Below are 13210 nucleotides of genomic sequence, written 5' to 3' on the forward strand. Positions count from 1 at the left end.
GGACTTCGACACCACACCGCGACACAAAAATCGTCTCAGTCGCTGGCCCAGCGCGCTATCGCCACTTCGAGCAACATAACAAAGGCAGAGGGCTTTGCGTTGCACTGTCCCACTGCAGGTTATAGCAATTGAGCTTGAAGCGAAACCAAAACTGAAAAAGAAATACTTGCAGACTGGTTCGCCAGTCAATAGAACGCCAATCCGAAGCCTGCATTTCCCATCATTCCCATGATGGTTGAACGATCGCAGCGCCAGATTTCCCTCTAGGTATACTAATATGAAACTCTATGAGACCCCTATGGCTGGCTTTTTTGGACATCAAGGGAGCCTATGACAGCGTACTTCAAGAGGGCTTGTGGGACATTCTGGAAACTTTAGGAGTGCAAGATGGAGTAACCAATTTCTTAAAGGATATCTATAAAGGTAACCGGGTGATTATACAATGGGAAAAGCAGGTTTCGGAGCCTGTGATGATTCGGCGGGGGCTTAGGCAGGGGTGCCCATTGTCACCTCTGATGTTTAGCGTGCGTCTAATTGTCGTACAAAAATCCCTCACGTGACCTGATCCTAGATGCCTAGGGACAGCATTGTTTAGGGATTTTTGAGAAGGCGCGATGCTGGCGCCGAGCGACGCCGTGGCGTGTTCGTCCTCGGCCTGATCGTTCTCTAGACCGCGCGTTGTTCAACGTTGCTCATGTGATTGTAGTGCGTTGCTTGTGTGTTGGTTGTAGGTTCTGTGTTACTTGGCGGAAAGACGTGAGTAATGGTGGTGCGGCAGTGCGGCTTTGGCCTCGGTGAACTCTGGCAGTACAGAATCTGCGTTGTGTGACCCGTGCTTTCTAGAGAACCCGGCGGTGGTGACGATTGAAATATCGAAGTGGCCTAGCGCCTCGGCAGCGAAGTTCAGCGAACCACGATGTGGCGTCGCCGTGTCCGACTTTGCTTAACGGACATCGAGGAATGTGCTGCTCGCTGCAAGTCATGTAAATGCAACTGCGTCGACAGCCCACTGTTCAGCGCTGAATGTGTGTTTGGCGTGCTGTGCTTGAAACGAGTGGTGCAGCCGTGCAGTGGGGGTGGCTGAGGAGCAGAGTGGCTTAAGGGCTCCGTTTGCGCGTTCACAGACATGTGCTTCCGTCTTGGTCTCATTAGCGGCTGTCGCGGGACTGCGGTGTGCTAGCTCCTTGCCTAGTATCAAGTTTACGACGCTAACACACAGCATGTTCACGTTTTTCCGCGCTATATGTCATTTGCATGACGGCCGAGTTGAAAACGAGACATGTAGTGTTCTTTGCGTTTGTGTGTTGTAAATTACTTTCTATTGTGGAAGTTCTGGGAGTCTTAATACACAAGGAGTGCGAACGTAAACATAAACACGTGTGTCTGAAATTTTGAATTACCCATAATACCCTTTACGACTGATAAGTGGGCTACACGGCCTGTGTGAATCAGCTACCGTATGTTGCGACGCTCTTTCGTGTGGTAGAATGATGCATGGTGCGCGTTTATTTCTTTACTGTTGTAAAAACCATTTATTTATTCACTCAATACAAATGTACGGCTTCTTCGCCGCAGTACACTTTAGTTACGCGGTGAAGCATACTAAAAGTGGGAGGGGGCCGCTATCAGCCAGCATAGTATGTCCACTTAGGCGACCTGAGAGGCGGAGGGTTCGCGAGTGTATGAATAAAGAACTCTTGCCCCTTTTCACTTTTAGTATGCTTCACCGCAGTACATTGCTTAGGCTTCACCGCGAAATATTAGTGTATTGCGAGAAAGAATCCTGAAAAGCCTAATTATGCAAAGTTTCTTTTGTAGCTTGCTACACCGCAATACAGGGGTGTAAATAAGCATCGTGCAGTAAAGCATACTAAGAGTGGAAAGGGCACATAGGTTTGCTCATTATCTTCAATTGTGATATAATTTGCAAGTGCATCTGTGCTCGTGGTAAGCTTCATTGACAATTCTTTGTACATTACAAATTCATATTGCAGGGAAGCTTACTAAAGCACATTCGCCATTATGGTACGTGTTATTCACCTTCAATGCAGGAGCACAATGCGGATTCTTGCCCCTGCTTTTGGCTGGACTGCACATGCTCTTTGAGAATTGATTGATTGTTCATAAGTGCATTGGTACTTTACTCTAAACTGGAGTGCTCAAGTTAATATGGAAGCACAATTTTTATTAAAGGGACAAGATGTTGCCAAGATGGTTGCAGCACAGCTTTCTTTTTTTCTTCCTGGCACCTTTTCTACTTGAAGCTTCCATTGCAGTGTTTGAAACCTCTTTGAACCAGCACATAGTGTATATAAAAATTGGGCACTGATTGGGAACTTCACCTAGGTTCATGCCTATCTATAGTAAAAAGATGTAGCACGACCAGACAAAATAAAAGAAGTGGGTGGGCTGTAGCAATACTAAGTGTTAAATGGTGCTTTATCCTTTCCCTTGAGTTTTCTGTTTTTGTGCTTTTTATGGATCCTCCGCAGTAACCATGCGAGTGGAGAACTTGAGCTTGTTGGTTTCAAGTCTCGTGGTTGTTACTAACAGAACAGTGTGATAAACGAACAAGGGCTTGGAGGCATCAGTTCACCTTACTTGTCTCATGGTGCTGCTTCATAAGCACGGTGAGCATCCAGGCCAACTAGGACGGGAGGTTTCTTGCAATTGCTTCTGAACTTTATTGCCACCAAACCAACAGTGCTCTCAATGACAGCTTTTGGACAGTAGAATGCTTGCACCCAGCAAAGTCTTAAGAAGGAAGCATTCAAGATGTGCAAAATGGGCTTTTGAAGCTGGCAGCATTACTGAAGGGGCTTTGCCCATCTGCCCTCTTTATGGATACACAAAGATGATTTCCTCATTAAGAGGGATTGTTTCAGAGGTCGTTACATGGCAACAGTGTTGGGTGTTTAGTAGCTTGTCTTTGCCCACTGTTAATAACCTGTTCCTTCTCCAGTGCCCCTGTGAAGTGCCTGCTTTTTGGACACAGTGTGCTTTCCATGCATGCATGCATTTTTGGCTTGTAAAGACGTCTATTACCCCTTGCCTCAAGCTGGTCCTTGCTGATGTCACCCAAGAAGGCATTGGGGAGTATGGCAATGTACACTTACAAAACACTGTTGATACCAGTGAAACCAAATTAATGGAGCTGCTGTTCTTTTTTTGTCCACTCCATCCTTGTTAGTTACAATGAGCAATGTCCGAACAGAAGGCATATGTAGTTGGTTGTGCATAGCCTGCGCACTAAGACTTGTTGGCATGTTATGACCTTAGCACAGTGTTTATATGTAAAAACCTTCTGATGTGTTGATGACTTCCTTCTCTTTATCATACTTTGCCTGATGGAGCCAGCAAGTGGGTCAACCAGATGTTCAACAGGCTTCCCACTAGTTTTCCCAGAGTCTCCTTTACCAGGGTGCTGCTCATAGATATGTTTTCTTGACCTTGCACTGCACTTCAACCATGGCCACACCTGCTAAACCTATAGCAAGCAATCAAAAAAGTGCTATACATCATGTTGCTCCAAACTCGTGACATGTGCTACAAGGCCTTGAGGAACACCCTCATTTATTTACGCCCTCATCATACTGTACGAAGCTTCGCATGATAAGTGCGAGAATTAACATCTGCTGGTTTTTCAGTGTTATTCCTGTCCAGCTTGCTGAAAGCTATCCTGAATGTTTCAAAAGCAAACGACCGCTGCTGGACAAGAAGTGCTTAAAACAAGGGTCGCTATAACGACGTGTCACACGAGATGAAGGCCACTGAGTGTACAGGTGGTTTACTTCATATCCAACAAGCTTGGTTCTTCCTTTGCTAGTGAGTAAACTCAACTTAAGAAGATTAAGAGAGTATTAAGAAGTTTGCAGGGACGGCATGGCCACAATTAGTACATGACCGGGGTTGTTGGAGAAGTATGGGAGAGGCCTTTGCCCTGCAGTGGGCGTAACCAGGCTGATGATGATGATGAAACTCAACTTGCCCCGAATACATGGCCTGTGACAAACTATGTGCCAGATGCTGTGTCCCCTGCAAAGCTGAAGATGTGTATGAGATCCTGACACCCTGCAGCGGCTTCTACACTGGGCAAACAGGCTACTATAAAAACGACTGCCTTTACTAATATGCTAATAACATGAAAATGGGCAGAAATTTGGCTATTCATTGGACCCAACTGCAGGTGCAAGCCACTCTTCCACCAGATGTGTGTTGTTCACAGAAACTGGAGCTATGCAAATGCAGGTAAAAACAATGATGTTTGAAAGTAGTAGAGTTGAACTATATTCTGCACAAGCACTGCTACCTACAGCGCTGGTACCTTATAGCCACAATTCATGGCTGCACCACCATGCAAAGGCACTATTCTTGAATTATTAACTTCTATTATATTTATGGTGGCCATATATTGCTATTACATATCATCCGCATTGTGTGCAATATGGTTAAATGTCAATTATGATAGCCATTCCTAATCTGAAATGCAACAAAAGAGCAAATATAGGCAACAAATTGCAATTCAAAGAGACAAAAGACAACCAGTGCACAGGATAAGTGAGACTTCCTTTTATTAAAAAAGAAATGTCACATGTATCATGCCACTAGCAGTGGGTAGCAATCTTTCAAGCTTGGGTGACAGAGGCAAAACTTAGCAAAATGCTACAATTGCGCTGTAAAATGGCCTTGGACACAAAAAAACCGACATCATATTGTACAGAATGAAAGGGCAAGACTCCATCCAAGCACCACATACTTGACATGGTGTAAAAAATGTTGACATGCCCTACCCATAAAGAAAAAGCAACAAACACAGAAAACACGCCTTAAAATGCAATGTGCAGAGTCTGAAACCAAGAAGGGTTTTGCTGTCTTTCAATTATTAAAATTGTCAAACTGTCTCGTCACTTAATGAACCTGCACAGCTGAAAAGGAAGGAAGGAAAGCCCAATAGCAGGGCTGCAGAAAATGTCACCGAGCAAGTATACTTTGCTTACCAACGATACCTGTGGTTTAGTTGTGGTCTGTGTATAAACTTAACTGTGTATAAACTTTTCTTGTTTAGAATGGTTTAGCGGATAGGAAAAAAATGACCCTAAGAGCACCAGGTGTATGCATAGTCTACGCACAAAAAGCCACTGCTTTCTTACTTTTTTTTCTCTCTACTACAATTCATGAGTTTTAAGTGCCTTAATAGCACTGCTAACATTTTACTGCAAAACACAAAATTGGGCAACTTGTAGCATAAAGAACATTGCAGTTTCACTCATAATGGGAAACAATGATGCAGTAGCTGGTGAAACATGCGCAGGAGGCTTACTTCATGCAGTGTTTGTTGAAGTGAACACTTGCCAATGCAAGTCGGTAATCTCCTTAAAAAAGTAAAATAAGTAAGAGTCGTATTTATTTGTGGGAGTTGTGCCTCACAGTGTTAACGTGGAAAGACTCTGCTTTTCTTCCTCCTCTTTCATATCCGGACTTAGCCACTGATCTACACCAAAACAACCCTTTAGCTTCTTGCTGCTGAATTCGTTTTGGTTTTCTCAAATCTATATTTGGGCTAGCCATTGCTAGGTGTTGTGCTTTGCTTGAGGAAAACAAGACACCCACAGCTCCATCCAGTAAATCTGAGAAGCCAAGTACTAGAAGACGATTAATGAAGCAGGTGCACCGAATCATTGTCATCACATGTAAGAAGAAAATTTAACATAGGACTGCCTTCACAAGTGGGAAGGTGATGTGTAAGAACTTGAAGGTGTGGATGCCAGCTCTATATACAGTACGCAGACATTGAGCAGGTGTTAGCCAATCATGGCACCTGTTGGCTAGATCCCGCTCTTCGGGATCAGTATTCACCGCGACTGAACCTTCAGCAGAGTGGCTGAAATGTAGAATTGTGGACTGCTACTCTTTTGATCATGTGTTTGAATCCTCGCACCACAATGAGAACTTTATTTGCAATATTCTAGCAAGAAATTCGGGAATTCCAGTGACAACACCAGTAACATCAGAACAACCAGGGGAGTTCGCCCATAGCAGCTATTGCTGCAAAAAAGAAGACTGGCATAAGCACAAGAATTGAGATGGGCATACTACATGCCTTTGTTCTGGTAGTGGTCCACTACTTTTGTGCTACAGTTAATGATCTCCACTGCCACTGGACATAAGAAGAGTTCTTTAATTATACACTCGCGCACCCGCCGCCTCTCAGATCGCCTAAGTGGACATACTTGGCTGATAGCGGCCCCCTGCCACTTTTAGTATGCTTCACCGCGTAACTAAAATGTACAGGCGCCCAAATCTTTAACTGGCGTGCGCGAGCGGCGACTTTTCCGTGCGTCAGCGCCGTATGACGGGGCGCGGCTGGAAAGAGTCTGAGGCTAAGCGCATGCGGACAAAGCGCGCTCAGCTGGGCCCATCGTCTGCTAAGCTGTTTCCAGCCTCGCCCCGTCATACGGCGCTGACGCACGGAAAAGTCGCCGCTCGCGCACGCCAGTTAAAGATTTGGGCGCCTGTACTGCGGCGAATAAGCCGTACATTTGTATTGAGTGAATAAATAAATGGTTTTTACAACAGTACAGAAATAAACGCGCACCATGCATCATTCTACCACACGAAAGAGCGTCGCAACATACGGTAGCTGATTCACACAGGCCGTGTAGCCCACTTATCAGTCGTAAAGGGTATTACGGGTAATTCAAAATTTCAGACACACGTGTTTATGTTTACGTTCGCACTCCTTGTGTATTAAGACTCCCAGAACTTCCACAATAGAAAGTAATTTACAACACACAAACGCAAAGAACACTACATGTCTCGTTTTCAACTCGGCCGTCATGCAAATGACATATAGCGCGGAAAAACGTGAACATGCTGTGTGTTAGCGTCGTAAACTTGATACTAGGCAAGGAGCTAGCACACCGCAGTCCCGCGACAGCCGCTAATGAGACCAAGACGGAAGCACATGTCTGTGAACGCGCAAACGGAGCCCTTAAGCCACTCTGCTCCTCAGCCACCCCTACTGCACGGCCGCACCACTCGTTTCAAGCACAGCACACCAAACACACATTCAGCGCTGAACAGTGGGCTGTCGACGCAGTTGCATACATGACTTGCAGCGAACAGCACATTCCTCGATGTCCGTTAAGCAAAGTCGGACACGGCGACGCCACATCGTGGTTCGCTGAACTTCGCTGCCGAGGCGCTAGGCCACTTCAATATTTCAATCGTCACCACCGCCGGGTTCTCTAGAAAGCACGGGTCACACAACGCAGATTCTGTAGTTCCAGAGCTCACCGAGGCCATAGCCGCACTGCCGCACCGCCACTTCTCACGGCTTTTCGCCAAGTAACACAGAACCTACAACCACCACACAAGCAACGCACGCACGATCACATGAGCAATGTTGAACAATGCGCGGTCCAGAGAACGATCACGCCGAGGACGAACACGACACGGCGTCGCTCGGCGCCAGCATCGCGCCTTCTCAAAAATCCCTAAACGATGCTGTCCCTAGGCACCTAGGATCAGATCACGTGAGGGATTTTTGTACGACAAATAGACGCACGCCAGCTGGTGGGGTTCGTAGGCGTGCGTCTAATTGTCGTACAAAAATCCCTCACGTGACCTGATCCTAGGTGCCTAGGGACAGGATCGTTTAGGGACTTTTGAGAAGGCATGATGGTTGCGCCGAGCGACGCCGTGGCGTGTTTGTTCTCGGCGTGATCGTTCACCGGTTCGCGCGGACCGCGCGTTGTTCAACGTTGCTTATGTGATTGTGCTTGCGTTGCTTGTGTGTTGATTGTAGGTACTTAGCGGGAAAGCCGCGAGTAGTGGTGATGCGACAGTGCGGCTTTCGCCATCTGTGCTTTCGCCTCGGTGAGCTCTGGCAGTACAGAATCTGCGTTGTGTGACCCGTGCTTCCTTGTCAATGGAAATGTCGAAGTGGCCTAGCGCCTCGGCAGCGAAGTTCTGCGAACCGCGATGCCGTGGCGTGCGTTGAATCTCCGGCCCACGCCGACCGCTGGTCGTGTGTCTCCGCAGTGGGTTGAGTATTTGTTGGCTAAAAGTCGCGCAGTAGTAGTGGTGTGGCATGTCGGCTTTAAGTCTCGGTGAACTCTGGTGGTGTGAGATCCGTATTTCTGAAGAATTCATTGGTGCTTACGATTGAAATATTCAAGTGGCGTAGCGCCTCGGCAATGCAATTTGCGAACCGGCGCTGTGCAGCAGCGTCGTCGTGTTCGCCCCTTTTCGGCAGCGTCATCACATCGCACATGCACCTTTACTTGACGGGACTCGTAGGCGGAGGTATTGCACGTGTTTTTCGCCACGACTTACGTAAGTAATATAATGCTTAAGGTGGTGTTTGCTCACAACTTTTCACGCGTCCTTGAAATAGGGCAGCGCATGTTTTCAATCGTGTTCAGCGCTAGTGCACTATCCGTGACTTCATGTGATTTACTTTTATCGTGGGCTTTACGACAATTATCGCGTAGTGCTGTGAACATAACGGAGCTTTAGTGATGTCACATGATCTGCCAGAATTCCACGATATGCAGAGTAGATGTTTAATATTATTCGTACTAAGGGCGCGATAAGCACAGTGAGGTGGAGCTTAATACTGTGCCCTGTGATGTTCAGCTGCATTTGTGCCCGTCTTTCGCGCTCTTAGTTTTGGCAACGGGACGCAGGGTTCGGTGCAAAGTTGGGACGAATGAATGTGTATATACGTCTGCAATAGCTTCACCGCACCACATTTGTTACCCTGAACATACTGCCCCGCCCGCTTTACTATAATCTCAGGTGCTCTCGAACTCTCTATTTGCCGGTATTTTTATTTTCACGTGCTGAATGGTCCTACCGCAATACATATATATAGTGAGGTGAAGCTGATTAATGTTGCCAAATGCTTTGACAGTGTCAGATCTAACGGTTATAGAATGACATGGCCAATACAACAGCTCACACCTTCACTTTAACAATTCTATTAGGACTGTCAAACTAATCTCACAGCACAGAAAAGCAACGTAAACACCTCAAGAGTTGATTAGCAAGTAATACTGGAAAGTTCAAGTCTAGTGACCAAGGGTGTGGTGAAGTGCTTTAAACATTCAACCAACACACCTTAAGTGCTTAAAAATTTCTAGCATATTGATGCAGGCGGATCAGACTTACTTTGATATTGGTTGTTTTACAATGAAAATAATAGTACTGCATAAGAGGATGCAAGCGACTTGTGTGCTGCTTGGTTATGCAAACCACATGGGTGCCAGAAATACCCAAACATGGTGCTTGTTTACACACGCTGCTTGCGTCCACTAATCTAAAGCTCTCTAATGTCAGCAGTATAAAGAGAGGCTGTAAAAATATGGCTTTAAATTTCACAACTCCAATTTTGTTTCTTCTGTACTTGTACAACCTATGGTTTCGTGACAGCATCTGCCTAGCTAATTGCCACATTTTGCGAAGAAAGCAGTGATGATTCAGTCAGAGTTGCCTGTCCTAATATTACTCCAATAATTCTTTAAACAGTTCATTTTTTAAGCACGAAGCATGTCATGCCCAACTAGAAAATTAACCACGCAATAATCTACCAGAAGTGGCTAAAAAATCAGCAGCCTTCTGAAGTCAGCTTGATTTGCAGCTGCTAAAATTGGCTATTATTGAATTAGGGCAAGAAAGAAACGGCTTGAATAAACATATGTCTCCTGTGCCAGATTGGTTTCTGACCTAAGGTTGACATGTACCACAATAGCCTCTTTCTGCATCAAACCATCGCCAATGCCAGCCGCTTTGGAGGAAAGATGTATGGGTTCTTAGTCAGAGTCCAACCAAGAAGGATGTTGAGCACAGTCTGCAATGAGGAGGTACTGGTGGCCTTTCGTGAAGCCTGCCCAGGCATTAGTGTTGTGAAAGCCTCTTATGCAACCATATGTTTGAACATGAAGTTATAGTAAACAGCCAAAGACTTTTACCAACTGCACAGGTGGAAATGCAGGTAAAACCCAGACCAGCACACTTGGTTGCAGGAGTGATTCGCTGATGAGGTAAGAAGGTGACTTAACAGTTGGTGATAAGGTACACCAAATGCAGGTATGCGCAGTATGTATACATACTGTTAGGCTGAAACAGATTAATTTTCTCCAAAGCAATATCAAAAGCTCAATTTTGTTTAGGATGCCACTCATGTGCTTTAGGTAAGTGTGGACATCATCATCATCAGTCTGGTTACACCCACTGCAGCGCAAAGGCCTCTCCCATACTTCTCCGACTACCCCGGTCATGTACTAATTGTGGCCATGTTGCCCCTGCAAATTTCTTAACCTCATCCGCCCACCCAACTTTCTGCCGCCCTCTGCTACGCTTCCCTTACTAGCAGTGTGAACAGGGTTATATAAAGCGGCATAGGCAAATGATACAACTAGATACAGCTGTTATGCGTAATATTTTTTCCTGGACTAAATTCTTGCTCCTTGAACTCATTCGAGATCAATAACTGTAGCACCAAAGTAGTGGAACTGAACAAAGGCATGTAGCGTGCACATTTCAATTCTTCTTATGCCAGTCTTCTTTTTTACACCAATGGCTGCTATGGGCCAACTCCCCTGGTTCTGATGTCTACTGGTGTTGTCAGTCTAATTTCCAAATTTATTGCTAGAATATTGCAGATAAAGTTCTCATTGTGATGTGTGGATTCAAACATATGATCAAAAGATTGGCAGTCCACAATCCTACATTTCAGCCACTCTGCTGAAGGTACAGTCGTGGCGAATACTGATCCTGGAGAGTGCGATCTAGCCAACAGGTGCCATGATTGGCTAACACCTGTTCAATGTCTGCGTGCTGTATATAGAGCTGGCGTCCACGCCTTCAAATTCTTACTCATCACTTTCCCCACTTGTGAAGGCAGTACTATGTTAGTTTTCCTTCTTACATGTAATGACAGTGATTGGGTGCATCTGCTTTATTAATCTTCTAGTGCTTGGCTTCTCAGATTTACTGGATGGGGCTGGTTGATGGGGCAGAGCGCGAGACCTAGCAATGGGTAGCTCAAATATAGATTTTAGAAAACCAAATTAATTCAGCAGTAAGAAGCTAAAGGGTTGTTTTTCTGGAGACCAGTGACCAAGTCTGGATGTGAAAGAGGAGGAAGAAAATTAGTCTTTCCACTTCAACACTGGCAGGCACAACTCCCACTTATTTTACTTCTTTAAAGGAGATTACTGACTTGCACTGGCAAGTGTTCACTTCAACAAACACCGAATGAAGCAAGCTTCCTGCGCATATTTCACCATTTATTGCATCACTTTCACAGTACGAGTGAAACTCCAATTTTCGTTATGCCACAACTTGCCCAATCTTGTGTTTTGCAGTAGGATGTTAGCAGTGCTATTAAGGCACTTACATATTCATGAATAGTAGTAGAGAAAAAAAAGTAAGAAAACAGTGGTTTTTTGTGCATCGACTATGCATGCACCTGGTGCTCTCGTGTCCATTTTTTCCGCTATCTGCTAAACCATTCTAAACAAGAAAAGCTCATACACAATTATTGTGCAGTCAGACAACTAAACCAGTATCCTTGGTAAGCAAGGTTTATTTATTTGGTGACATTTTCTGTGGCCCTGCTATTGGGCTTTCTTTTCATCCTTTTCCGCTGTGCAGATTCATTAAGAAGTGACAAGACAGTTTGACAATTTTAATCATTGAAAGACTTAGCGAAACCTTTTTTGGGTTGTTTTTCCTTGCTTTCAGACTCTGCACATTGCCTTTTAAGGCATGTTTTAAGTGTTTCTTTTTTTTATGGAGAGGGCATGTTAACATCTTTTACACCATGTCAATTATGTGGTGCCATAGTGTGTTCTTGGCTGGAGTCTTGCCCTTTCATTCTGTACAATATAATGTCGTTTTTTGTGTCGTAGGCCGTTTTACATTTGAGTATGAGTGTAGCATTTCGCTAAGTTTTGCCTGTCACCCAAGCTTGCTACCCACTGATGTTGACATGTGACACACATGTGACTTTTGTTCAATAAAAGGAAGTCTGTAACTTATCCTGTGCACTGGTTGTCTTTTTGAATTACAATTTGTTGCCTATATTAGTTCTTTTGTTGTATCTCAGATTAGGAATGGGCTATCACAGTTGACATCATTTAACCATATTGCACACAATGTGGATGATATGTACTTGCAATATATGGCCACCATAAATAGAAGTTAATTCAAGAATAGTGCCTTTGCATGGTGGGGCAGCCATGAATTGTAGCTATAAGTTACCAGCACTGCAAGTAGCACTGTTTGTGCAGAATATAGTTCAACTCTACTACTTTCAAACATCACTGTTTTTATCTGCATTTGTATAGCTCCAGTTCCTGTGAACAACATGCATCTGGCGGAAGAGTGGCTCGCACCTGCAGTGGGGCGAGCCACTGCAGGTGCGAGCCCCACTGCAGCCAAATTTCTGCCCGTTTTCATGTTATTAGCATATTAGTTGAGGCAGTCGTTCTTATAGTAGCCTGTTTGCCCAGTGTAGAAGCCACTGCGGGTGTCAGGATCTTGTACACATATTCAGCTTTGCAGGGGACACAGCATCTGGCACATAGTTTGTCACAGGCCATGTTTTTGGGACAAGTTGGGTTTACTCACTTGCAAAGAGAGAACCAAGCTTGTTGGATATGAATTAAACCGCCTGTACACTCGGTGGCCTTCTTCATTTTGTGTGACATATATGGTTATAGCTACCCTTGCTTTATGCACTTCTTGTCCGGCAGCAGTTTTGCTTTTGAAACACTGAGGATAGCTTTCAGCAAGCTGGACAGGAATAGCACTGAAAAACCAGCAGATGTTAATTGTCGCACTTGTCATGCGAAGCTTCCTACAGTATGATGAGGACGGAAATTAATGAAGGTGCTCCTCAAGGCCTTCTAGCTTGTCGTGAGTTTGGAGCAACATGATGTATAGCACTTTTCTGATCGCATACTATAGGTTCAGCAGGTGTGGCCATGGTTGAAGTGCAGTGCAAGGTCAAGAAAACAGATATCTATGAGCAGCACACTGGTAAAGGAGACGCTGGGAAAACTAGTGGGAAGCCTGTTGAACATCTAATTGACCAAGTTGCTGGCTTCATCAGGCAAACTGTGATAAAGAGAAGGAGGTCATCAACACATCAGAATGTTTTTGTGTATAGACACTGCTAAGGTTCTCAGGCACGTCTCTT

This window comes from Dermacentor variabilis, chromosome 9 (genome assembly GCF_050947875.1).
Source record: "Dermacentor variabilis isolate Ectoservices chromosome 9, ASM5094787v1, whole genome shotgun sequence".
Lineage (NCBI taxonomy): Eukaryota > Metazoa > Arthropoda > Arachnida > Ixodida > Ixodidae > Dermacentor > Dermacentor variabilis.